The sequence below is a fragment of the Bos indicus x Bos taurus genome, unplaced genomic scaffold, assembly GCF_003369695.1.
Source record: "Bos indicus x Bos taurus breed Angus x Brahman F1 hybrid unplaced genomic scaffold, Bos_hybrid_MaternalHap_v2.0 tig00004496_arrow_arrow_obj, whole genome shotgun sequence".
NCBI lineage: Eukaryota > Metazoa > Chordata > Mammalia > Artiodactyla > Bovidae > Bos > Bos indicus x Bos taurus.
Window position 1 is genome coordinate 1 of NW_020867814.1, and position 5000 is coordinate 5000.

The window sequence follows — 5000 nt, forward strand, 5'->3', positions numbered from 1 at the left end:
GGGGGGGGGCGGGGGGGGGGGGGGGCGGCGCGCGAGGGCGAGGGACCGTCCCAGTCCCCCTGAGAATGAAGGCAGGTTCCGTCCCCCTGAGAACTTCCTGCCTTCAGGCGTGTGAGAGGCGTAGGTTTCTCTCCAATCCACGGCCACGCATCATTTTCCGCCCTGTTCAAAAACACAGACAAAAAACGTATTTGTTTATCTCGGCTTGTTTTCTGGCCGAGGCCAAAGACCTCTTCAAGCGTGTCCAAGGGTCTGACAGGATGGGAGGGTGGCAGGTCAATCCATGTGTCAAGAGATCCAGAGAACCTGTCACAACTGTGACTCGGGCCTTTTCAGAAACAGGCCCATCTGGATGTATTCCCTGGACAGGAGTCACCCCAGAAGTTTCCTTGAAGGGATCGAGTTGCAGGAGTCGGGGTCGTGGCCCCGCCGCCGCCGCCGCCGCCGCCGCCGCCGCCAAAGGGCCCCTTCAGCCCGGCAGGCCGGCAGGCCGGCAGGCCAGCAGGCCCTGCAGGCAGGGGCTATTGTCTGTGGGCCCCACCCCCACCTTCCCCCACCCTCCCCCTGCAGGATATCCTCGCCGGATAGCTTCATTCAAATGCAGAAAGCTTTCCAGTCAAGTCAGAGCCTCTGACTTCGCCTCGAGCTTCTCTCTATTGAATGGTGATCCGCCCCACCCAGCCATTCCATGTCTCCACCTTGAGACGGCCCCTTCGGCACCGCGCGGAGGAAGGGGGCTGGGGGGTGGGGAGGGAGGCCGAGGGACAGATTCGCCTCGTGTCAGGCCAAAGGAGTCTCCTCCTTTTGGTAACCCAGGAAACCCCGCTCACGCGTGTGAGGATCACGGACGTGCGTGGAAACAGCCACCGTCCCTTGACATCTTCCCCTCCGTGGGAGGAGGTTTTCCTCCCTGCCTGCCTTCAGAGGGACAGAAAAAGAGGGAGGGGCAGAGCGTTCCTCTGGCGCTGGCCGGCTCTTAAGTCACTTGACTCCAAAACACTCCACAGGGCACGGAGGTTCACGTGCAGTGGGGTGGGGTGGGGTGGGGTGGGGTGGGGACGGCGGCCTACTCCGGACCCCACCAGTTTTCCCTCCTCTTGACACTTGCCTGGAACCCATGAAAAGCTGAGCTGGTGACTGTGTGTGTGAGTGCGTGCATGTACGCGTGTACATGAGAGACGGCGCGTGTGCGTGTGCGTGTGCGTGTGCGTGTGCATGGACGTGAGAGAAAAAGAAAGGAAAAAAAAAAAAAATCCAGAAGGAAGGAAGGAAGGAAGGAAGGAAGGAAGGAAGGAAGGAAGGAGGAGGGAGGGACGAAATAGGTTAGTTCGTAGGAGCCTCCGTGTCATGGCAAGAGTTTCTGAGCACAGATCCTCCGTTCAGGGAAACAGTGATCGTATCTCCTCTCAGGAGGCCGTGATGTCGATGGACGGGTGCGGGAAAGCAGGCCTGGGGTGCAAGCCATCAGGTTTTTTGTGTTTTTTGTGTGTGTTTTTTTTTTTCCCTCAGAGGCACTTGTAGGGAAACCAAGGAAACACACAGGTTCATCCCTGGAGCGGATTCGAGAAACCAGTCGGCAGAGGGAGAGGCAGTCTAGGAGGTTGATTTTTAGACGTCAGGGTCGGGCCCTGGAGCGGGTTGCCATGTCCTTCTCCAGGAGGCCTTCCTGGCCCGGGGATGGAACCCGGGTCTCCTGCATCGCAGGCAGACTCTTGACCGTGTGAGCCACCAGGGAAGCTCCGTCAGAAACATTCACCAAGTCCTCTAGCTTCCATCCGCAGGGCTTCAGGCACAGGGCCTTTTGAGTTCTCCGTCAGAAGGGCAAGAGAACATGGGACGTTGGTCCCTCCCCCCCCCCCCCCCCCCCCCCCCCCCGAGAGAGGGTTGTTTGATAGCGGAGGCAGCTCGGAACACTTCAGGCTCCAGTCCCCCTCTCGGGTGAAGAACCACACGCAAAGCAACACACACACACACACACACACACACACACACACACACACACACACACACACACACATATATATAGGACACGACTCTCCTATCCGGAAGTGTGTACCCCCGTTTCACGGAAACATCCTCTGGGCCCCTAAGGAACGTGTGGCAATCACTCTGGCCAAGGAGATAAGAATCCTCCACGGAGAGTTTCTGAAGTCTGGAAGGACCAGGTCGAGAGAAAAAGAGAGACGATTCCCTCCTGCTGAGAGGGGTGCTGTATGAAGCGACCAAGGGGATGTCCATCTTTCCAAATTCCCATTTTAAACCTCGTGTCCTTTTCGGTCCTTTGTTTTTCCCTTTGTATCTGGAAAGCAACAGGTGGAACGGTAGGTCCTTTCATTATTTTCTTTCTTTCTTTCTTTCTTTCTTTCTTTCTTTCTTTCTTTCTTTCTTTCTTTCTTTTTCCTGCCTGCCTGCCTGCCTGTCCGCCCGCCCGTCCCTCCATCTGTCTTCTCTCTGTCTCTCTCGCTTTTCACTCAGGTTAGGGAATTTAAAAAAAAAAAAAAAAAGAGGACCCTGTATTTCTGCAGGTCAGGAAGCAACAGTGAAAACTAGACATAGAACCCAACAGGCTGGTTCCAAATAAGGGAAAGGAGTCCATCAAGGCTGTCTATCGTCACCCTGCTTATTGAACGTACACGCTGAGTACACATCATGAGGAGCGCTGGGCTGGATGAAGCACAAGCTGGAATGAAGATGGCCGGGAGACATATCCATCCCCTCAGATATGCACACGACAGCACCCTCACGGCAGAAATGAAGCCCAGGGTGGGTTTCCAAAGTCGTGTTCGTTTCAGGTGTTCAGTCTTTTCCCTTGGAGAGGTTCATGCAACATCATACGTCTACTTTCCCGTGCTGGCATAGTATATAGTAGGTGCTTGTGGATTCTTTGGATGTACAGTTTATGTGTCCATGTTCAACCAGCCCTCCTAAGTGGACCGTCCTGCCCTTCCTCCCCCCGCCCCAGCCCCCCCATCCTCTTTTCCTCAAGAAGTCAGGCATCCACTTCAGCCTCCTGTTCCTCAGTTCATCCAACCCCATGGAAGAAGTCATCCCTCCAGTTTTTCCATCGGTTCTCTACACCTCGCCTGATGGTGGCGGGTGACTGGAAGACTGACAGTTCTGAAGAACTTTGCAAGAGCTTTGGGTGAAGCGTGTCCATCAGTAAAGACCATGGAAGGTATGCCCCACGTGGCAAACACCATTGCTTTGAGTTGTGGTCGGTTTGCCTGGCTTCAGTGAGGGACGGAAGGGAGGCTTCCACCTTCCACAGAGAAAGCTATCCCTAGCGTACCAAGGACGTTTGACAACCCCCCGCCACCCCAGGTTACAGGCGCGACAGGTCAGACTGTAGCAATCATCATGTCCAGGGTGTGTTTAAAACAGGCAGACTCATCTTAAAGGCACTCTGTCCTGTGAAGGTGGAGGGAGGGGAGCGAGAGGCAGAGGGACGACGACAGAGGAAGGAAGGAGAAAAAGAGGGGACAGGAACACACAGAGTGGGGCGGGGTGGGGGGGGGTGAGGCATGTGTGGCGTGTCTGTGACATGCCCAGGTGGTGTTGCGTGGGTGGAGAGTGTGCGGCCGTGTGTGTGTGTGTGTGTGTGTGTGTATGGGGGGGGGGGGGTAGGTGTGTGGTGTGAGTGTGTTGTGTATAGCTGCCACGGGGGGCCGTGTGGGCGGCATGGGTGTGTGCGTGTGGCGTCCGCCTGTGGGTGCGGGGGCAGAGACAGAGGCCGAGAGACACAGCCAGGCAAAGGACAACGCAGTGTGTGTGTTGGGGGGGCGGGGAGGGGGTGGTGGGGGTGGGTTGGGGGGGCGGGGAGGGGGTGGTGGGGGTGGGTGGTGTGTGGCCGGTGTGAAGGGCCCTGCGTGTGTGTGGGCGGGCTGTGTGTGTGGTGTGGGCGGCATGGGTGTGTGCGTGTGGCGTGCGCCTGTGGATGCGGGTCTGGGGGGGCGGGGTCAGAGACAGAGGCCAAGAGACACAGCCAGGCAAAGGACAACAAAGTGTGTGTGTGGGGGGGGGGGGGGGGGACCGGGGGGGGAGGTGTGTGTGTGTGTGGCCAGGTGGGGGGGAGGTGTGTGTGGTGTGGGGGTGGCGGGGCGGGGTGTGAGAGTGTGTGTGTGTGTGCGCGCGCGCGTGCGTGTGGGCATGCATGTGGTGTGTGGGCAGAGGCAGAGCGTCACATCCAGGCAAAGGACAACGCTGTGTGTGTGTGTGTGTGTGTGCGTATGTGTGTGGTGTGGGCCGGGTGTCTGTGTGTTGGGGGGGAGGGCGAGGCAGTGTGTGGCGTTGTGGCATGCTCAGGTGGTAGTGCGTGGGTGGTGGGTGGTGTGTGTGGCCGTGTGAGTGTGTTGGGGTGGGGGGGGGGGTGGTTCGTGTGTGGTGTGGGTTTGTTGTGTATAGGTGCCACGAGGGCGCGTGTGGGCCGCATGGGTGTGTGCGTGTGGGGTGCGCCTGTGGGTGCGGGTCGGCAGAGACAGAGGCCGAGAGAGACAGCCAGGCAAAGGACAACGCTGTGTGTGTGTGGGTGTGTGGGTGTGGTGTGAAGGGCCCTGCGTGTGGGCGGGGTGTGTGTGTGGTGTGGGCGGCATGGGTGTGTGTGTGTGTGTGTGGCGTGCGCCTGTGGGTGCAGGGGCAGAGACAGAGGCCGAGAGACACAGCCAGGCAAAGGACAACAAAGTGTGTGTGTGTGTGGGGGGGGGGGGGGGCGGGGCGGGGGAGGTGTGTGTGGTGCGGGGGTGGCGGGGCGGGGTGTGAGAGTGTGTGTGTGTGTGCCCGCGCGTGCGTGTGGGCATGCATGTGGTGTGTGGGCAGAGACAGAGGCAGAGCGTCACAGCCAGGCAAAGGACAACGCTGTGTGTGTGTGTGTGTGTGTGTGTGTGTGTGGTGTGGGGGGAGGGGGTGTGCGTGTGGGGGGCGGGGTGTTTATGGGCTGTGTGTGTGGGGGGGGGGGGATGCGTGTGTGCACGCCGTGTGGGGGTGGGGGTGTGTGTGTGTGTATG